At 41.9% G+C, this 23,393-nt stretch overlaps 1 protein-coding gene and 1 long non-coding RNA gene across 2 annotated transcripts in view; one reads left to right on the top strand and one right to left on the bottom strand.

Moving 5' to 3' along the window:
* The window catches only part of LOC136285343 (uncharacterized), a 76,702-nt gene extending 61,905 nt beyond the window's left edge, over positions 1-14,797 (top strand). Inside the window, exons 2-3 of the long non-coding RNA XR_010719426.1 lie at positions 6,745-8,791; positions 8,960-14,797. This is a non-coding gene — a long non-coding RNA (uncharacterized lncRNA). The remainder of the gene's footprint in view (positions 1-6,744; positions 8,792-8,959) is intronic.
* CLYBL (citramalyl-CoA lyase) overlaps positions 1-23,393 on the bottom strand; it is a 165,498-nt gene that overhangs the window by 35,582 nt on the left and 106,523 nt on the right. The window lies entirely within an intron of this gene.

Here is a 23,393-nt window from a genome sequence, read left to right as displayed (position 1 = left end):
AAACTTTTCCCAGTCTACCTACAGTTTCAATCAAACTATGTGTTCCAAAAAGAAGGCTTGAAGCAATGGTTGTGTTTCTGGTGTTGTGCAAAACCGATTAACAGCTCTTATCTCAGTTTTCATAGAGTGCTTTATCTGCATTGGTAAATTAGCAAATTAATATTCTGTAATGTGATCAAAGCCCCACAGAATGCCCCAAGTCCACGTCTTCACAGCTTATGTTCACAGTAAAACTGTAATGGTACAAAAAACTCTCAACTCTTCATTTTCAACTTGCATTTTAAAGTGCCACCTTGTAGATGTGTGTATTTCCATGCAGTGGGGATTCAAGAGCAAAACTGGTAACTCAGGCATCTTGCGCTGGGCAAGGCACTCCCAGGAAATCCTCCCACAAGATGGGTTCTTGAGCCATCTAGAAGAGGACTTCTGAAACCTTCTCATCCCACAGGCATTTTTTTTAAAGTAGAAATTACCTCTTGTGGTACTGTATACTTGTGAGATCATGCCATTCCTCTCAATTTCCATGTACAGACTCTGAGAAAATCTACACCACTGGATTAACTTAGCTCCCAGCTTCACCTGAAGGTTTTGAGTCTCAGCTGCCCACAAGGCACAACTGCTCATGAACATCCAGACTCTCCTTTGGGAGACTGAATCATCTGTTTCCTCCAAACCACAATACTGGTGTGGTTTCAGGGATAGATCTCTCCAGGCATCATGCCCAGAGAGTGATTTGGGCAGGACTGCACCAAGTTCAGCTGCCTCCACCCTGCTCCTGTGACGCAGCTACAGCAAAGCCCGTGTCCCTCCAAACACTCACATGAGCCGTCTTGCCAAGCCCAGGGGGTGCAACACATCCTCAGCTGAAGTTTAAAAACCTCATGGTGGCATGCCACCCTGCTCATAGGCTGGAAATCAATAAAAACCACGCAAAAACCCCACGTACTACAAACCTAACTACTCCATCAAAACCCCATGCGGAGACACAGGGCGCCCATATGCGACTTATCCATCACTGCACTTAATCTGCTCTAGAGATTTGCCCCTATGCCATGTGGGCACGAGCCCCTCTGCCACACTAGGTGAGGGCAGCAGGGATCTCTCCTTGGATCACAGGCATTTAGCATTGTAGAAGTAGCCTGTTATTGCAGTAATTACTTCCATGGGAGAATAATGTTACGAGATGTTCAACTCAGGAAACTTTGATCTAACTTAGCTTCATACTAAATTGACACAACTCTTGCCTTCCTGCAAAAAAACCCCTTGTTTTATAATTTTATTTCTCAGACAGTGTATATCTTAATGAAGACCCAACTCACTAAGCTAGATTTTGCCAGAAATCCTTCTTTTTTCTCTACCTTCTTCCTCCTTTTGATAGAAATCCCACTTGGATGGGTGACTGGGGTGAGTCAAGGAACTCAACAATCCCACTTCACTCCAAGTGCAGGTTTTAGCAACAAAACTAAATGTTGTCCTGCAGGCAACATTTTCTCAGACGCTCCATATGATGAGGCAAAGCCCACTACACCTTCTGGCAGAGTTCCTGAAGGATGGGCAGTAGTACAAAAGCAGATGCCCTCCCTTCTTTCTGCCCCCACACCCCAGAAGTGGGAGAGGGGTAACAGCACCAGTATGCCATGTCCCATGTGTCCCCGTATTGGCAGTGACTAGCTGAGGCAGAGAGTGATCCCTGATAAAAAATAAAATTATTAAAAATAAACTCCATGACTCATGTATTCATGGCAAGGAGTACGAATCTTTTAGAAATGAATTCACTTGTGTTCTGTGGTCTAAACAAAACCTGAGAATGTGATTTTTCCTTGCCTAGACCTGTGAGTGGTGTCAAAGGAACTGAGAATTTTCTCCAGTTTGAAAGTGGGACCTGAGAAGGTGATGGTTTTCTAGGCCAGATCTCACCTGTGTGAATTCTGATAGATCACTGATAGATGTACTGGTACAATACAATACACACCTTTATAGACATGGTGAGAATTGTTTACTGGTGCTTTTCAAAACCTGATTAAGTTCCTCATTTAGATATTCCTGATTGCAGTGGAACAAGTTACTGTGACATTTCCTTCCCTAACGTTTTCTTCAGCTTACTTGCCTGATGTAATAAATTCTTTTTAAATGCTAGACTGACTGAGAAGGTGATCCCTAGTGGGGCTTCTGGAATATCTGTGAAGTTTAAAGTAAAGTTGGTGCGTATTTCCCAATAAAACAAACCAATATTTGATTATTTCTGCCACATCTAAGCAGTTCCTATCCTCTTCGGTTTATTTGCATTCCATGCTCCACTTTTCCTTATGCAAGCATTTCCAATCAACTTTTTCTCAGGCCGAGATGCAAACTAGATCACTGAAGCAATCCCATTAGAGAAACTCAGATTTTTCTGCGCGGGAGAGTAGAAATTTGCTTTTTATCCCAGCCCATTTAATCAGTCCTGTTTACAGCCTGGCCAAACAGACAATTGCAGCACTGCAAGCAAGGGCATGGCAAGGGATGACAATAAACAGCTAGGAAGGGCGACATGGAAAAAGGAACATCTTGAGCTGTTTTTGTTTTTCTTTCCACCAGAGCCCAGCCAGCTGACCACCTGCCACTGCACCTAGTTTGTGCAGGAGGAGAGTGGTAGGCAGGATTCAAGCAAATGCCTGCATCCCTTAAAAACCCTCACTACAACCTCCATTCCTGCATCCATATGTATTTCCCCATAAAATTACCTCCGCATAATCAACAGGGGCATCTGGAAGCAGAGCACCTTGTTAAATCATTGATTACTTGACTAACACAACTTTTGCCTTCATTTATGTGGTTCCCTTCATAACATTTTTCCAGACCTGAATATGCAGGGCTCCTTCACCTGTGCTTTTGTTACCTAGGCTTGCATCTGTCCAAATTTGACATGAATTTCATTCACTTCAAGCAGACTGTCAGGGTTTGAGTTCAAATTCTTTACACATGGCTTATCAGGTATTTTCTCTCACTTTCTGAACAATGACTCTGTCAAATGTACTGTAAGTAAAAGACTAATAAGGAAATGGGTTCAGCTTTGAACCATTTCTAAAAACATACAATAAATGCTGGGGTCAGCCTGAACTTTGTACTGATTTAACTACTTCAGATTTATTTGACATCAATAACATTAAATTGAAGCAATGGTCTGGCATGAAACTATTTGTTAAAATGCTACTAGCAATATAATTTATTCTCCTGTGTGAATAAAATTCATGGACAATCAGGATTTTACAGCAATATAACTGCATCTATACAGTACTGCTACTTTGTTTATCTTATATTAATTTTAAACCAACAGTGATAAAATAGAATTCAGTGTTTACAAGTTTGACACCCATTAAATTGCCTTTTTTTGGCACTTTCTTTTCCTTTTATATTTTTGCCCAACTTGCTTTATTGTTGTGTAACTGTCTGAACAAAGTATGTATTTAGCAATTTTTTTTGTCCTCTTGACTTGATATAATTCTCCTTCTTGTTCTGAATGAAAGACTGCCAAAACAGCTTAGTAAAAATGAGTTCTACTTACCTAAAAAAATCCCTTTTTGGGGAAACTATTCTGCTTTACTTGCTAAACATGTTTGTATTTTTGATTGCCCCACTACTAATGTGTTTTGTATTGAGAACAGAAGGTAGTTTTTCCCCCAAAGTGCTCAGAGACATTTTCTCCAGCCAGAATCCCCACTCCCATCACCTGCATCGGGTGCAGGTTAACCCTGGTGGGACTCAGGTGATACTCCCCTCCCTTTTCTTGGCAATGGCTTCTCCCTATGCTGCCAGCCTGCCACCAAGCATCGTGTCTTTTTTGGCAGCCACCCCTGCAACCTCCGGAACCTCCCTGGCTCCATTTTCTCATTCCAGCTGGGCACTGAGGCACTGCCCCTGCCAGTGTGTATGCAGTGCTTGTGCTGGTGTGTTTTTATGCTGCTGGATACAGAAGTTTGTTTATGTCCTTTCCTGGTTAAGGTGTCTTTGCTTTCGCTTAGGATGGGGTTGTAGCTGGCACAGTCCAAAATTGTCCTTCAGTTACTCTACATCTAGAGAAATTCACTTATGTTCTGAGGACAAAACTCACAGCGGCATTATTGCTCTTTGACTTTATCTGTTGGCAAGTTCCCTACCCATTTCTCTCCTCACTCTGATTTGGCAAGCAACCATCAATAAATTTCCTAGGAGTCTCCTCTCTAGAGGGAGTAAGTTTCTGCAGCACAGGTGCAGGAACAAGTCCTTCTTGAACCCACTAGACCACTCCAATACCTGAGGGTGCTCTACAAGTTACAACAGTACCAGAAAACTATAGTAAAGTTTGTATCTTACTAAAGTCTCTTTCTTTCCTGGTTCTTCATTTGATCTTTCACCTTCCCCACTGGGCTTCAGATGAAGTCAAAGAATCACAGGATTGCTGAGGCTGGAAGGGACCTCTGGGGGTCATTTGTCCAATGCCCCTGCAACAGCAGGGACACCCAGAGCTGCACACCTGGGACCGTGTCCAGATAGCTTTTGAATATCCCCAAGGATGGAGACTCACAACCACTGGGAAACCTGTCAGTGCTCAGTCACCTACACAGTGAAGTGTTCTGATGTTCAGAGAACCTCCCATGTTTCAGCTTATGCCCATTGCCTCCAGCCCTGTCACTGGGCACCACTGAGCAGAGCATGGCTCTGCCCACTTTGCACCCTCCCTGCAGCTATTTATACACATTGATGGGATCCCCCTGAGCTGAACAATCCCAGCTCTCTAAGCCTCTCCTCAGAGGAGAGATATTCCAGTTCCTTCAACTTTTTTGGAGCCCATTCCTGAGGTCTCTCCAGTATGTCCACAGCTCTTGAGTACTGATACCTTTGGCATTCTCCTCCAGATGATTTGCTTAATTTAGAAGTCCTCTCTGCTCTTTGTCAGACATCTTTGAGCACATTAAAATTGTCTACTTTTTTTTTTTTTTTTAACGTTAAGGTCCACTTAAAAAAATACTAGTATTCAACATTCCATTTTATTTATTAATATCATTGTTTTTAAAATTCTCATGTCCCGTCATGATTTCAGCATCACCTTTTCCAATACAATTCTTGTTTTCAACTGAGTGATTTGATCTTTGCTTTTAAGATAATTTTTCATCTGTTGCTTATTTGGCTTTATTTCTTCTTGACCAGGTTTCACAGCTTCAGATTCTGTGTTGGCAGTTTCTTGGCCAGTTTTCTTTTCCTGTTGACCAGATATAATCTCTGCCAGTATGGATGCTAAGTCCTCTATTGCTGGCCAAGCAAGAATCAATCATGCTGGATCTTACTAATATAAATTTACACTTAATATAAATGTAATCCTTTTGGGAATTAACATCTGACCTTACATGAACTTTGTCACATTTTATGAATGCTTATGAATATTAATTAATTATTCTAGCCCACTTACATGCATGTTTGTAAATAGACAGCGATTAGGACAATTAAAATAGCAAGATGAGTACCAAAATGGCTTCAGTCTAGCAACTATATAAATATATATATATTTAAGAATACTACTTCTGCCTGTGTTTCTCAGGACAGGCCGTTCAACTCCATACGCATGTGGACCTACTTTCCAGCTATTCTTGTTTCACATCTATATTGCAGAATCACTGCAGAGCCACAGGCAGGATGAACCCCATTGTCCTCTAGACCATTCAAGCTTAGCACAAATGCACGATCTAGTGATGAGAGCTTTCACACAGCCAATTCTGTGTGCCCAGAAGTTCAGCTCAGCTTTTTCATCCTGAACAATGGGGAAGCAAGGGGGATAGCCTAATATTTTATCCTCTGTTTTGCCTACGTAGTCTTTGTCCACCAGTGTTTTGTGGCATTAAAGGTGAACCTCTTTCATGCAATAGCTATCAAAAAGCCTTTCTCTCTAGACAAGGTAATAAGGAGTTAGAGTCACTGTTTGCTGTTATCCTGATCTGCTTTTCAAATGAAGATGCTTTTTCTATCATCTATATAACTTGTTCTACTCCTTCTGTGTCTTTCCACACCATGGCACACAATCTCTAGGTTAAATACAGGACAAAATTCTGCTGCCCTGTCTCCTAGGCATCGTCCCCTCCCTTCAAGCTTTCCTTGTACTTTTTTCACTGCTCGCAGTCAAAGAAGTTATTGAAATGTTTTTGTTTGTTTTTTGGTGTTTCCCTCCCTCACCTTCAGTCGATGTTTGTAAAGCATTTAACACTACACCAGGCGGGTTAATTTACTGCACTGGTAAAACAGGCTATTTGGAGTGTCTTGCAACACTGACATGTTTTCAGCTTGAAAATCAGATGTCTCCATCCCAAAGGAAAGAATTCTTGCCAAAGCTTTGTTTATATCGATGCCAGGTGCAATCTGGCCCAACAGTGGTAATGACATATGAACACTAAACAGTTTGTAAAAAACATACTTCAAAATGAAATCTGAATCCTGTCTATAAAGACCCAGGTAAAGGTCTTACTGGGTATTTGCCTGGTGTAGAAAAGTACTTCTTTGTAGAAACATTAATTTGGCTTCTGGGCTCCCTTTAGTGTTATTAGTGGCCTCTGATTTCAGTTTTTTCATTACAATTTGTTTTTCTTTTGCTTCTGGTAGAGTTTTCAAAGCCAAAGGTTTATTGTATAAAAATATTTTAACAAAATTACTGTAATTACTCTATTTAGAATTTTATTTTGTACATGGCTTTTGCATGTACGAGTAGCAAAATAAACCTTTTCTTTTTTTGCTTCACAGAGAGCAGCCCTGACCTGGTGAAAATTAGAAATATTGCAATGCAAAGCATACTGCAGCACCCCTTGAAAGGGAATTGCCAGAATTTAATTGCATCCTCCTCTTCTTAAACAAGTTCCAAATAAGCTTTCATACCTAGAGGCGATTTTTTGGTTACTGGTAAGTTAAACCTGTGTAGGAGTCCTGACCCTTAGATGAAGTAACTCTCTGCCCATAGTGTGAAAGCATCAGAAACCCCGGAAGGCTGCAAATTGTGTATGTTTGTCTGATCTCTGTGACGGCCACATCCTCGGATAAAACTGTGGAAAGCAGAGGTGGGTAGACACACTGAAATGTTTTTAAAATGTGCCCAGATTTTGTTTGCAAATCTGTATTAAACTGACACACCCACTAAATCAGCAGCCATTTAAATGAAGATCTGGCCTAAAAAATCAATGACATTTATGCAGTGATCAGATTCTTCTCTCTTCAGAGGGTCAGCGTTAAAACCAAATGTTCATTGCTGCTGTCAGTATGTGTGCTGCTGTAAGGAAGGTGCCCAGCGTGATCTACATATCCTATAGGCATAGGGCAAATCACTTCCTCAAAGAGTAAACCAAACAAAAGCCAGAGAACAACAGCAATAAGAGACTATTTGACAAAAAAGCTATTCATGTGCAGAACCCATTACCTCACCACATACCTAAGAGTGAGCCAGTGGCTTTGGGTTTTGTCTTAAGAAGAAGCTGAGGGAAATTTTCAGGATGCTTTTCCCATGTGTTTGAAGTAAAATCAGGAGATCAGTATGCCTTTAAAATGAGAGATAAGCCTCTTAATACTTTAACTCAAACTTCACAAATCATGATTTTTGAATCAGTGCCTCAGCAGAAAAGGAAAGACTCAGATTTGCAGATGGCAAGTTGCTTCCTGCAATCTGAAAGGGTCTATACTATAATGGCAAAAAATATGACTATATACACTTTCTTCCTCTGTCCATCTGCCACTGTTATAATCTAGTGTGGGGGTGATTTTATTTAAATTTGGACTGTTTGCAGGCTGATTTCTCATTTCTGCAATCATTAGGTTTGTCACAAAAAGAGTAAATAGATTTTTTTTAAAAAAATCCCAACTGATGCCTTGATGCTGTGTGACTTAAATAGTGAAATCATTGCTATAGACTGCCACAGAAGAAATCTGCATACATCTGCTGCTGGTCTGCATGGTATCTCATCCAGTGACTGTGTATGTACATATATACATGGAGGGAATCTTTGGGAATCTTCTCGATTCTTGCAAGTACTTTTTGAAATGGAAGAGGCAGAATCTTCTGGTGGTAATGACGAGACAGACCAAGAATAACAGAAGAGAAATACATTAATAATAGAAAATGAGTAATCCAAATAGATATTTAATTTATTAATATTTAAAGGTCATAGGAAGAGTCATCTTGTTTTACTCACTTATTATTCTCCTTCATCCAGGGAAATTACACAGTAGCTGCCCTGTGAGCTAGTCTCCCCCGCACTCATAAGAAAAAAGGTCAGTGGACAGAGGTATGTGTTTATCAAGACACAGATGCATTGAAAAACCGTCAGGAACCAGGTTTGGAAACATCAGATCACTCACCTTTCCCCTTGCTCAAGACTTGCCACAAAGAAGACATACAGATGGATTTTTTTCTTGTTTTTCAGAGGGAGTGGATTTGCCTAGAAAAAGCTGTTGTGCTTTTTGACATCAGACCCTCATCACTGCAGGGACCAGTTGGTGGATCTGCCTCCTGGAGTGGTGGTCCTCATGGACAAATTCCCCCAGCCGAGACTGGTCCCTTGTGCTTTTCTCTTGCCCTTGGCTCCCAGTGGGACTAGTGCACCAAGGCAGTATCCCCAGGGCTCTGCAGAGTCACCCCCCAGCACATCCTGCTCCCCAGAAGGCAAGCTGGTGACTGCAGGGAACAGAAACAGCTGTCTAAAGCTGCCAGCTCTGCCAGGCTGATGACAAAGGAATTGCATCAAATAAGAGAAATTGGCTCCTTGATACGTTATGTTTTTAAAATGGCCTGTGATGTTACAGGGTAAGTTGTTTTAGGGCTTGTAAGTCATTAGCTCAGGGGATCTGAAAAAATAATATCTGAAGACAGACTTCTAAACCATTCACTTTAAGTAGCTTATTCTGTGAGACTAAGAAGAAATATCAAGCTAAAATTATTGCAGAACACTGATTCCCATCTCTTTTTCCACAGCAGAAGAATTGTCACTGTGCAAGATGGAAACTCAAGCCCACTAGGACAGTAAATATTTTGGATCTGTGTATTTTTGTAAGATGGAAGAAGACAAAGCAGCTGCTCACAAGGTTTCATCTTGCTCTGAGTCCCATGACAACTCCACCAGTGAAGACAGGAGATGAGTTTGGCCCATGGAGTGGCAGTACCTTGCAAAGTATACAAGGAGTTATCAGCCATCTGCTTGGTCTAAATACTAATGAAATTAGGCATCTTTTGGGTGGCCAACCTTATATATATTTTTTTTACTTTCTTTCTTCTTTTTCCTTTTAAATTTAAAAGGAACTTTGATTTTGTCAGAGTTTGCATTCAGTATTTGTCCTCCATTAGGAAGGTATTGATATAACTTGGCATGCATGTTGTTCTAAAGTCACTGAAAACAGTGGTAAAGAGCACTGAAGAACATTGTTTTCCACGGATCTGAAAATTTATAAACATTAATTTATTTGTTTAATATCAGAAAATGAATAGTCAGGACACATTTTATCGTACAGTTCTGAAGTTTGACTCTTTGTCTAAAACCGATGTAAAAAATAAATGGGTTTTAGGGTATGTAAAGTTTAAACTATCCAGCATCTTTGTCACTTATTCCATGTCAAGTGGGTATAAAATGTAGTGATTGCAATAAGGAGGCTTTTCACATCCATTTTTACCAGTAGTAACCCAAGACGCAGAGGGGGGTGAAGAACAAGGGTCATATTTATAATCTGGAATGCTGAAAAATGTATCTCTTCAAGTTTTCAGCCGAACTGAGATATTTATCTTAACAGGATCTAATTAGACCTAATTTCCATAGCATATCAATTATTTTCCTCATTAGAGTAGCTAATGCCATGTTCAGATATCATGGCAATCAAGCTTGCGATTTCTGGAAAAACTGGTTAGAAGGCTTAGTATTAAGTGTGTTTCCAACTGTGAAATTTATCCTTCTGAGCAATGCCTCCCAGTTTACTCACTTTGTTCCAGGATTCTCTGCAGCATATGGCCACTGGAACCCATTAAATAACACAAAGTAAGACAGGCAGCGATGAGTCAAAAATAGCTGCAGTAGTGAATCGCCTTTCAAAATTCTGTCTCTAACAAGAAAAATAATGAAGAATAAGACATGCAATTAGAAGAAATTAAGGTCAATTTTCAAGCCGGGTTGCCTCCATGGTGGTTTCAAAATCCACGTTAGGCACCTCAAATAAAAGCAGTCTGATTGAACACCTGCAGCTCTTGGCAATGCACTCATGTATATATGGCAGCCAGGCAATTCTTGCACTCAGAGTCTCTACCTCTTGATTTTATTTTCCTCAGTTCCTAAATGTCCTAAAACTCTGGGTCCTAATCACTAGGTTTAACATGCTCCTTCTTCCTGCTAAGGAAGATACCCAGTGCTTCCAGGGCAGGGCCATATGTGTGCCATATACTTGTTGGATAAGTCCCATTCGCTCAGCATGAGAGTGAAGGCACTTTTTCATCACAGGAGCTTGTCACACTGTATTTGGCCAAATGTGTTGTCACAATATACTTGGATTCCTTGTACCCACCCTAAGTCATCTACTAGTTTTGTGTCTGCTCTAATGGTTTTCCTAGAGGTTTTGTTACAGTGGTCAATATATCTGCAAGATTTATCTTCTAGAGTGGCTGTCTGAGGCATTGAGATTATTTGTCCTCTGGAGGCACCCAGCTACCTCAGCTGAATCACCTTCTTCCTAGAGAGTTGCAACAGTCAAGCTGAATCTCACCTCAGTGTTTTAAAGGCTGGTGTCTCCTGTCCCAGAAGAGACACACATCTCATTACTAATATGAAAGGCAGAGGTAGAGACCTGTGCTGCTCTAAGAATATTACACTGGCAGTGGATCTGAGCTCAATGTATGGTTGTACTGACATGCTGCATGGCTGAGGGCAGTCTCCGTTCACAGCTACACCCTAACCAAACATTTATTTATTTCCTCTCCTTTAAAATATGTCTAGTGCTCTGAATGGGTGCACTTTGTATGAAGCACAGGAAACATGCAAGTTTCTGAATAAATGGAATTCTTTACTTGATGCATTTTCATAGAATCACAGAATGGTTTTGAAGCTTTGTAGTTAATATTATTTGGTTACGTTTGAATCCAACTCCCTCCATTTGCAAATAAAAAGATGCTTCATCTGGCTGTCCAAATAATATATTCAAACAAAGTACACCAGAAAATAAACAACTGTGCTCTTCTGACCTGTCTTATGAACAATAAAAAGTTACCTAAAGGTCCAGAGAAGGTACATGCTGTGTTTGTCCCCTTATACCTAAGCATGTCTGTGAATTTAATGGGCATATTCAGGTATTGTGCAGATAGGAATCCAGCCACATTTCTCATAATTGATTTGAAATTATATGGACAGTAACTGTGCCAGAAGACAATTTAGTTTGCTCTTTCATACTGAGCTGAAGTTGTTTGGTTTTCTTAAAAGAAATAAAACTGATAATTGTCACTACAGTAAGTAAATATGTCTGAATACATGCAGAAAGCAGATCTATTGGGTAAGAAGGTTACAGAATCTCATTTTGTGGTCCATCTGCTCCCTCTTTGCTTCCCAAGCCAACAGACACTAATCTGGGATGAAGAAACTGACAGGACATGGGGGAGGAGTAGACGGTCATGATTCCTGCACGTTTCAGCTTTTTGATATATGTGCTCATGCCATTGTGATATAATAGAAGGAAAATAACGCAGTGGAGTCAGGAGGACAATTCCAACAATTATGCATTGCAGCAGCATTTTACTGCTCAAGATTTTCTCACATATTCAGTGCAATTTACATATTTTACCACAGAGATCTGAGCCCTCAAAATTAATGTTCAAGGGGAAAAAGATGCATTGCTGGAAAAGATTGTCAAGCAGATCATAAGCTGAAATAAACACTAAAATAATCAGATTGAGTTAAAGTAAGTGTCCAGGGTACTCCTGCTGGATTTTTTTCCTAATTTGCATCTATGTTGATGATCTTGCAGATAATGTGAACATCATCCTAGTAAAAATTTCTAGTGGCCATAACATGAAATAAAATCAAAAGCGGTTCAAGAGGATGAGAATTAAATAAAGAAGAGATAAGGATAAAAACAAAATCCAAAGCCACAGACCATGAGTGAGAAAGACAAAGCTGAAGTGGCAGTGTGGCTAATGAGGGATGAGAATGAGAGAGGGATGTGCTATATGACTGTGCAGTAATCAAAAAAGGGGCCAATGGAGCTGCATCATGCCACCCCCATCTCTGCACAGCTCAGCAACAACAGCACTGCCAGTTTTTACTTAGAATTCTGGTCACCTTGCCATCAGAAAGACCTAATGAATAGAAATAAGTTTCTACGGAAGCAAAAAGGAGCAAGGTAAAAAAAAAAAAAAAAAAAAAAAAAAAAAAGATTGAAAGAGATAAATATGCATTGTTTGGTTTAACTATAATCAAGATGCAAGGCATGTACAAATAATTTAAGCATTTGAACAGTTCACTAAAAGTGATAAGTTCTTGAACATAATAAAAGAGAAGCATCACTAGCATTCTGGATAAGTACTGTGAAGAAGTTACAAAAACCAAAGCTGTTGTCAGTGGGGAAGCATGCCTAATGATTAAAACACCTAATCCGAGATTTAAAAATAATTTTGACCACGTGATGTGAAGCACTGATGCAATATAAGGTCCCTCTGCCAGGTGAAGGCTGTTCAAAATTTCTAAAAGGGTAACTTCGGCCCAGACCAGAGGCTGTGGGTATGCATAAAAATGACTGGACTTCCTTCAACTAAACATGGATTTCTCATGGATTCCTTCTTATTCCCCTTCCATTCCCATCCTTCCAAAGCCACCTGGCTGCCCCTTGGATGTGGTTACCCACCCTTACGTGCAGGGCCATGATGATTCATGAGGAGAGTGGCCTCACTTTGATGTATGAGCCAAGATGTGCATTTGTTGGCCTAGAATAGCATGGATCCAAGTCACATCCTCTGGTCTGTGTGATGCCTTCAAACGGTCAGAGTCATCACCAAAAAGTCAGTCTAAGCTCTTTCACCTCGCTCTCTTGTATTTTGGAAGCTGGTCTTGATGCATTCCTCTTTCGCAGAGGCTGCCAAAAATTCTCCATTCCCAAGAGTAAGAAGAAAATAACTTTCTCCTTCTACCTACACTGGATCAGAGATCCTTGGAATGAGTGGCAGGCCCTTTGTGATTAATAGTCCTTAACTGGATTATTTAATGGATAAACTCTTGCTTTTTGACTGATGTTCATTTCCACACTGTCGAAAGGGAAATGAGTCTAACTATTCATTGTGTGAAACAGAACTGCTTTTTGATTTGCTTGGAACATGCTACTTGGTAATTTTTCTTGTTTGAAGCATCTTGGCATCCGCAGCCAAAGGCAGACAACTCAAGGACACAGCTGGTCCTACAGGCTCTAGAGAAACCCCAGGAACAAAAACAGGGTTGCGGAGTTGAGAGAAGACTCCACAGAGTGAACGTGCAAAATCAGACTTGGCAGAGAAAGCCACCATGAGTGTGGAGCACAGCCAGGCTTCAGTGAGTGCCTCAGTGGAAAACGTAAGGGCCTTTGTCCAGAACATGACTAGCAGACGTCAGCTAATGAATAATAGAGTAACAACACTTTCTCCTTGTCTAAATCCCATGTCCAGCCTTTAGATCCCATCTCTTGATGCAGCTGAAAAGCCAATGCAAGAGAAGACTACTTTGACAACCCATGTGTCTATCACCTGTGAGAAGAGAGGGCCAACAGCTCTGCTGGCTTTCACTTCGTAGTCATGAATGTTTGGTAGTGTAGCAGAGAAATCTGTGCAATCACCAGCTTCCAGGTGGCCATGGCAGTGGTTTTGCTCCCTCTTTGCAAGGCAGTTCATCAGCTATATCTGTGCTCCTTCTTATCCTGCAGCGCTTGCACGGCTGCTAAGTCCTCACTGCGGCTGCTGGACCCCCTGCCTCTCCCTTTCCTGCAGGACAGACACTGGAGTGCTCTGTAATTTCAGATCCACTTGCAGTCTGGCTCTCCCCGTGGATGGTCTGGATGGCACAGGAGATGGCACTGGTGGCTGGAGATTTCAAGCACAGCTCAGATCCCCGTTATAGGGTCTTTGTTTATTCCCAGCACACTTCTGTATTGTGTGAACTGCTGAAAATCAAGCAGCGTCCTGGAAATGGCACCACTTCCGTGGCAGGTTATCTGATGTCGTAGCCAGTGCCCCACACTGCAGAGGGTGGGAAAGCCAAATGCAATGGGGCAGGGGTTGCTGTGCACCAGACCTATGTCCAACACTGGCAAAAAGAAGGGAGCCAGGCTAGCCAAAATTACATAGGTGGGCAGGTTGAAGGAGCTAAGTAATTCATCCTAACCCAGCAGACCAAGACAGAAATGCTGCCAACCATAGATATAAGAGAAACCACTTGTCACAAAACACACCCTGAACACGAATTAGCATGAAAATATGGATGTTTGGATGAACGAATTAAAAGCAACGACAATTTTGATTGGTTCATAAAACACACAATTATTTTTTTCTGCAGATAAATCAAAACACACAATTTGTAAAGGAGAACCCAATACACCCTATATGCTTTAGGTCCAATATATTTAGCGAAAGCCAAATTTAAGAGATTTAAAGGAATCTTTGCACAAGTGTTGAAGAAGAATCCAGCCCCCTTGATTGCAGATCATGCAGGGGCTAGTGCTGTCCTCTGTCTGGCAGCAGACTCCCACCCTTCCCACCAAAATAACATTTGCTTACTAATGTCTCTTTCTCTGAAAGGTGTAAACGGGCCCTCGTTTGAGCTCATCACAGATTCAGCTATATTCTTTTATCTCCAGTAATCTGGAGGTTTTTTCCCCTGCAGATAGTTTCTGTGTTCCATTCGCTGCTATTTGCTAGAGAAAGACTCTTGGGCTTTTTGCCCTTTGTATTTCCTCTCTTCTTTCATGTGGAGAAGACTGCCAACGTGGGATTTGCAAACTGCTGCCAATATGGGATTTGTGCTGCTGCGGCTGCCAATCTTTAATTTAGCATATGTATAAAGCTAATTTTTGGACACGATGCTAGTGCCTGGCATCTCTGCAGGAGTCAGCCAGGTTGTAATGTTTGTATTGTACTGCACTATAAAAAACAATAAAATGAAAATATAAAGGAAAAAGCCTTTTATCTCTAGCTTTATAGCTACAGATATGGTCTAAATACTTGTATTCTCCCTCTGCATCTAAAATTTGCTTCCTCCTTTCTGTGCCGTAGCCCTTTCTTTTAGATTTGCAGTTTGTGTTGCCTGTAGTAGGAGCCAATGATAGGCTCCTGCTCCCTACTGAGAATATCTTCATATTAAAATGTATAAATTCAACTCTTTAGAGGGAGAAAAAAAGACTAGTTTCCCTTTAATTATATTTAAAATACACAGTCACATGTGCGAAGAAATATTTTCTCTTTTAAAAAAATATTTTAATACAGAGAAACAGAGAAAAAAATTAATCACTCAGGAAACATCTTTCTTATGGAAAACATAAGCTTGAATACCCTTCCTTGGCAAGGACATCTGGTTTGGGAGGATGTTCCTGCAGTGAATTCTCTAAAATACCACAGGGCCATTCTGGCCACTCAGTGGGAGTGCGAGTGAGCTGAACTCCAGCTCCAGAAGCCCCCATTTGGAGGACCCCATGCAGCTCCAGGGAGCTCCTTGGTCAGGCCTGGAAGCAGGTAAAGGGAAAAGCTTCCAGGGAAGCCATGGCTGCAGGATGGGCTGAAGGAAGCAGTTTTATGCTGGCCCATGAGGGTGGCTGTAGCAGGACAAAGGCTGTAATAGAACCACACTTCTCAGTAGATGGATTTACAGGAAGAGATGGATTCATAGGAAAAGCCTTCAGTGACAGTTCACAGTTTTCACAATTCTTCCTTATGGAGAGGATCTCCCAAATCTTTACCTAAACTTATTCCACCCCTTGCACTTGAAGGATGGGTATTCACCAGAAGATGTGTGGCATGAAGGAAATGCCAGTGAATAGGCTGTGGTTTGGAAAAGCCTGGCAGACCAAAGAGTGGTAAACTGAGCTAGTGACTTAAAGTAGGACTCACTGACTGCATACAGTCTGAGCATCTTTCCCCAGATGCCAGGGAGAATACCACCAGACAAACACAGAAATATGAGGATTTTGTAAATCTGCTTTTTACAAATATTTAGTATAATATAGTATATTTATTATATATTTTGATTTTTTCTTTTGTTATCAACAGAGATTTTTGCAGTTTCTTTTGCCACTATAGATATCAGATGAAGGAAAAGGAAATTGCTCTATCTGGGCATCACTTTTTCATTTTAATTATTGTGATTTAAATTACCCCATCTGCGGAAGCCAACAGTAGAGTGTTGACTACCCAGTAATAGAAGGTAGTTTTTCTGCACGGCTAGACTGGTATTTTCTAAGAAGGAGATCTGCTAGCTTGCCTACTTTCACAGCAGCAGTGCCACGGGCTGTAATGAGACAGGATTATTGTTGCAACAGCTCTTGAAGGCCTCTCTCCCCAGGCAGCCAAAGAATGACTGAGTCACACAGGTGATGCATTTGCTGTAATGAGACGGACAAAACCCCGAAACCCACATCCCGAACAATCCCCACATACCCACACCTCTGGAGAAGGGTATTGGGAGGGGGCGAGAACAAAACCACTAACGCCAGGAAAAAACCCCAACCCCAAATGGTTTGTTTTAAATAAATAAATAAAGGGGGGGGGGGGGCTGTTTTCTAATACCAATATGCCCTGCACAGTCATGCAGAAACCCCAGAGTTTGATTTCTAATCGCAGCCTCTCATTCCCCTGGCTGGCAGGAAGCATGCATGGGGTGGAAGGAGGTGCCGTGCATCACTCAGCAGCAGCCCCTCTGGCTGCCTAATGAAAGGGGTTGACAGGCTCTTGTGGGAGACCCATCCAGTCTGCCTTGGCTGGAAGGATGATGGCCTTGGCACAGAGCACTGCACCATGGGAGGGGATTTTTCCCGGCTTTATAAACTACATCCTTGAGGCCCTGTGTTGCTGCCAACTCCTTCTGCCCAGCACAGGACTGTCTACGACTCCCTCTGGGGCTCATCCGCCGGTTGGAGAAGCTGTTATTGAGAAACACAGGATACCCTCTCACAGAGCTGGACCACCCTCGCTGAGCTTCCCGCACCTGCTGGCAGGGAGACCGAGCATCGGGATTGGGAACGGCCACAAGAATAGGACCATTGATAGAAGCAGAAACGTACAGCAATCATTTATCTTGTGCTAGGAGTCTGTGAGGTGGTGACTGTGCAGAGCCCTCTGTATGTTAGAAATCTGCTTTATTCCCAGAGCACTGGTGCATCAAGGAAACTCTACTGACAGACACCTCAGAAATATGGAAAGGACAAGCACTCTGAATGCCAGGATGGTGTCACCAATGTTGTGCTCACATTAGCTGCCATGCTCTGACTCCCCCAACCTCTTCCGTCATGGGGGCAGCAGAAGGAAATGCTGTTATCTTTTCAGAGTCAAGCACTGCCACTGAAAGACATGAGACTATTTCATAGATCTCCATGAAGCTTCAGGATTGCAACACAAAAATTAACTTCCAATCTGTAGTGGAGAAAGGAGGGGAATTTTTGCACTTTTGCCTTGCTTTGCAAGCTCCTGCACTGGGCAGCAGCCTGTGAGCACTGAGGACTGCTCTGGGGAGCTGTTCCTGGTGACTAAAGTCTCATTTCCATCATGAGTACCTGCTGTGGTTTGGATCAGTCATTTCATTTCACAGCACACAGGGCTGCCCTCTGCTATATGCCAGCTGCATCTGAAGCAAAGCAAGCAGTTAAGGATACTTCAGGCCTGTCTACCAGGAAAAAACCTACCACAAGTTTCATTTCACTTGTGTCTGGCCCTTCTCTTCTGATTAAATCCCACGATTTACTAGGCTTGCCTGATGCAGGGAGAGCCCAAGTACCCTGTCTTCCCTAACAAGGTATCACATAAGCTCATGCAAGTACTGCTCATCCCCAAAATAAAGATTTTATCCCTGGTCTGCAAGCACTGACCACTGTCTATGCCTGACCAACCACTGATGACTCTGCTAAACCTGCTGGAAAAAGAGCTTCTACCAAGTATTGTTTCTGTCAGAGAGCTGCAATCTTTGGCAGTGCCAACCAGGTTTCCCCTGAACCAAGGGAAAAGTACTTAAACTACATGCTGCATCATGAAACCTACTCAGACACAAAACCCAATCCAACCCAAATAACAACAAAATGCTTTTCAGGAGGTCTTGGTATGACCTCATCATTGACCTGCTGATTCACCATTCAGTTAGGCAAAGAATTCATATGACACTAGTATTCCCCAATCATGTGAGAAGGGTACCAAATAAAATGGACTCACTGGTGTGAAACATGAAATTATCCTCTCACATTTCATCTGTCAATTATTTCACATCAGCAGTCAAGGAAAACAGATGTAATGAACAGCTCATCATTCAAAACCATCACCCACTAAACCAAATTCCCTTGCTAAATACATTCAGGGAAGATCAGCAATGGTTGGATTTACACACAATGTGAACTGAATTCACTGGCCAGTTTTCCATGTTGGGCCACACCAGGCCAGCTGTACCCCACACCTCTGAGGATCCACCAGGCAGCTGCCTGCTCCCAACATGTGACCCCTCACTGCACAATACCATGTCCAAAGCCAACCCCGAATAGAAGTGCAATGCGTTGATGTCACTCACTTGATAACCTGGGCATTTACCTCTCCCAGCATGCCAGTGCTCAAAAACCTATCTGTGCAGGGCAATAAAATAAAGACAACAAACCAGCCAGGATAGGAGAAAAACACCATTGTGTCCAAGGTAGATCACAATCAACAGTGAATGTGAGGGCACACGAATGTTAAAGCTTCATTTCAAAAAAGATTGATGTTCCCCAAAACAATCCATATTTAAGAGACGGGCAGACACTCCACATCTTTCCATCTTTTTTTTTCAAGTCCTTGCTCTTACCTTTGCCATCCTACCCACGTCTGACTTCAGTACTACCACAGCCTGAACACCGCTGACTTTATCTCAGTGTAAGAAATACCTTGGCAATTGCACAGATGAGATATCGCTGCAGATAGCTCATTTAAAAATGTGTTATTGTGACTTAAGGGAGAAGAAAAGAGAGGACTTTTTAATTTCTCATAATATGGTACACACAACCATTATGTCCTGAGCTTTTACACACAACTTTTTGCTGATGTAAATCCTAGGCATGGATGCTATATGGTCAACAGAGCACTGCTGAAGCACGGGCAGTCACACAAGAGTGACGTTTCCCACCTAATTGCACAAACACGCCAACAAACCGCAGCACCTCGGTGGTCTGGTTCCTCACTGATATTTCAGTTGTTCAGCTGCTGCAGCCACGGACGCAGTGAATTTTGAATTAAACACTACTGCTCGGTGATGCTGACACTCGCAGTCAAGCATATCTTGATGAAATTAGAGATGCAGAAAATATTTTTTGACAGAGTGCACGAGCAAAACAGCCAGAAGTGCAGAGAGTTTGGTGTGAATGGCTCGTGCAGAGAGAGAGACCGGGGAGATGTTGAAAATTGGACTCTCTGATTTTGGCAGGAAGAGGCGAATTTTATTAGCAATCTATGCTGCAAACATAACTTTCCGACTATTAACAGTTTCTGGTTGCCAAAAGAAAAACACCATTTCTAATTGCTTCTCGGCTCTTACATTTTATGATGGAAAAAGAAAAAAGGGGAAGGCAAGAAAACTAACATCTCCATTATGTAAAATATCAGACCAGTGGAGAATACAGCAGCATTCCAGTTTAACAAAATCTTCACAAACGTGAACACTTTACACCCTTCTGCCCAAGCTTGCAATTCCATGACAAATTAGCACACACATATTAAAAACATGCAGGAAAGTTTTGCAAAGCATCATAGACTATATAGAAATCGGTAAAATAAGATTGGTTATTCTTACTGTTGCTATCCCCAAGCATGCGGGGTCGTACAAGTCTAAGGGCATTTTGTTTCCTTGAAGAAACAAAACATGATTTTCCTTTCAGTTTAACAGAATGCAAATCTTAAATTAATGCAAGAGACAGCAGGATTGATTCCAACCTGTAAAGCTCCAAACCCCACCTGTTTCACTGTATTTCTTCCTAGTCTAAGAAGAAAAATACAGCCTTTCTGGCTCTGCAAGTACCACCGTGATCCCTGGGCAGAGAAAATTGCTATGAAAAAATACTTTAATTGTCTTTGACTTAGAGGTTTGGATGGGCTAAATGAGACTTTTAAAGCAGCATGTCTAAACTTCATTGAAAAGATCCTCAGCTTTTTAGAAGGTCCTTAAAAGTTCACTAAGACACAGCTTGTGAAAATTAGTAGCTAGCTTCTTTGCAGAGAAAGGCTGGCAAGCTCAACTGGGAAATGCCCTTTAGTAAGAGCAGAGAGTGGCTCTTGGGGAAGGGCCCAGACAGATTTGGTTCCCATGGGCAGCTACTTCACCCGGCTGAAAACACACAGCTTACCACTAAAATCAAACCAGCTGTTCTCAATCACAAGGCTGTGTAGCTAATAATTGCAAAGGTGTTTTTATCCAGTGCTCTGATCATACTAGCTGAGGTGCCCCCACACGTGCTCTTTCCAGTTGCATACGAAAGCATTGACTTGCTAGCTGCTCTACGAGGTGAGTGGGGACATTTCCTACCCTGCATTGCCAGAAGATGAACAGCATATGTACTAGCTTGCTCGAGACAGGGTCTTGAAAATGAAATACAAATTCTCCTACATGTCCTTACTGGAGCCATGGACGTCGGAGGAAAGATAATGGAGAGTTGAGCAGTGCCTGGTGTGCAATGGTTTGGAACCCATGCTGATGACAGAGCTAAAGGAGCAACACTGTGTCAGGGCACAAGGCAGGAGAGATGTGTTCCACAACAAGCTCCCAGGACTACAGCATGCCAGCTAAAGCACACAGCTGCTGATGGCCACACTTTCTCATTTGTCTCTGTGGCTGGGCACAGCTAGGCATGTGCGACAGTGGAGGCGCACCCTGAGACCTCCTGGGGCCCTGGATGTTGCCTGGAGCACTGCTACGAGGTAGCCTTGGGTCATGGTACTCTCCTTCTCCTCCATTAAATACTCCCAGACTGGAGGGGACACACAGTTCAGGTGACACAGATGAGTGGGAACCACCCCATCCTCATAGAAGCCTCCGGCAGAACCCAGCCACAAGGGCAGACCTGACGTTCTGTGACCAGGTCTAGCTCAGCTCCACGTGCAATCTGGGTCCCCAGAGTGAGCCCAGAGGAGCAAGGGGACAACGAAACCCAATCTTTCAGTCATCATTCTGTGAGACGGCAGAGGGGCCTTTGCCTGTGTGTGCTTGCAGCTTGAAGCCAGGCCCTGGGAGATGCAGCAACCATGACAGCCTGAGCATGACGTGCCCTGCCAGGCACCCGCTGGGCTCTGCACCCACCCCTACTGCTAGCCCCCTCACAGTGCAACAATTTACCCTTGAATAAATTAGCAATAATTGGAAATCCACTTCACTGGACCTTACACAGCATGACTAATGTGACTCACTTTTTAACTCTGTTCCTTTTGTGTGACTACTCAGCAAAGAGGGTGCCTTAAAAAAGAGAAGAGCCAGTAAACTTTATGCTATGAAAAAAGAAATTACAGTCTCTGAAGAGTGATATAAAGGTTTAATGGGTGCTTTGGATGCACTAGAAGTGAGTGTGCTAAGAGTGCTGTGGGGCAAAATGCTCCTACTGATGGCTTTTTGCCTTTGTATCCTTGCCTTTACCTTTTAGATGGTGCATGTTAATTTTGGTGGCATGGGGACAAGGCTCAGAGAAGTACATCTCTGCAACAACGGCAATACAAATCTGCAGAACACAAATAATTTTGAAGAAAAACTCCAGACTTCTACTGTTTACTAGCGATGCTGCAAGAGCTGAGAGCTATCTGAATCTCAGCCTTTGTCTTTGCCTAGATCTCTTATGAGAATGTGGTTAAGCCATTTTAACTCTTCCTTTATGGAAAAAAATAATGTTAAAGGTTATTTAGAAAGGTTACCACAGAGAAATGACAGCATAAAAATATTACATGCCAGAAAGGTAACTTTGAAGAAGCGAGAATGCAAACACTGTTAATTCTGGAGTGTCACATACATCCATTTTCTTTCATAACCCTATTCAAGCTCATTGTATCGACCTAATTGCCAGGCTGTGTTTTTTCAAAAAAAAAAATAAAATGAGGAGCATTCAGCACATAAATGCCTGTGTAAGCCCTGTAATATAGCACAGCTACAATATTCAAACAATTTGGCAAACTCTGTGCACTCACAGTAACTTGCAACCTGGTATATGAAATAAGCACCGTGAACTACAATACAGAATTTGATACATAATCAGTGTGGGTTTATTAATGTTATATGCAAATGCCATGTTTAAATATTTATCTTTTGGTACCTGCCAACAGGTATTTTCCATTCTAGGGGGAGTACTTTTCTCTTGATTTATGCACATAATTCCTACCACATGAAACCCAGATATGCATGCAGAAGGAGAGAGAAATGCATCCCTGTAGCTATAATTTTTTCTAAGACATTAGTGAGACAAGTGTTTCACAATTGCTGTGCAGGATCCTTAAGCAGAAATTGTGGTGCATGAAACAATCCCAATTTCCAAGGAAAAAATTATACCCTTTCATTCTCATAGCAGCATGTAACTAAGGTTTAGATGAGTGAACAGATGCATGCAAAAATCAGCCATGAGAATGGAAAACATTCATTTTCACAATCTGCGAAATCTGCTAGGTATGCATGAAATGAAGCCAAAGAGATCTCCAGCAGAACGCAATGTCACAGTCTTGGCACAACGGGGAACTTTCTCAGATGCTGCTTGTGCCAGCACTGGCACTTTTACTGTACAGCTGTGTTTAGAGATCACTGAAATACACTGGAATCTCCGAGAGTTAATAATACAACTGCTATTAAAATATATTCTCTTCACTTCCCACCTTTTCAGGAAATTAAATGCGATTCTTTTCTTATCATTGCAGCTACAGCTCTACATAAAGTAACAAGTTCAGTAGTGAGATATTCCAAGTGTGTTTCCCTCTGCAACAATGCAAGTCCCTTATCAAACCCTTTCAAGGAAAATCTGGTTTTGTCTTCACAGCGCCTACATGACCCTGGCTTAGTGACCTCATGCAATGCTGAAAAAAATCTCAAATTTTATATGATTTTTTTATATTACCGTAATTCTCAGCTGGAGAAGAAATGAGCATATAATTAGACTGAGTAGATTAGATTGAATTAAAGAGCATAGTCAAATCTTCTCATAAATAGGAGGTTCTCAGAAAGACAGCTTCTGAGTTTTCA

Source organism: Chamaea fasciata, unplaced genomic scaffold, assembly GCF_029207755.1.
Source record: "Chamaea fasciata isolate MVZ Bird 193981 ecotype frontalis unplaced genomic scaffold, bChaFas1.0.hap1 SCAF_2, whole genome shotgun sequence".
Lineage (NCBI taxonomy): Eukaryota > Metazoa > Chordata > Aves > Passeriformes > Sylviidae > Chamaea > Chamaea fasciata.
This window is presented reverse-complemented; position numbering and strand designations above follow the sequence as displayed.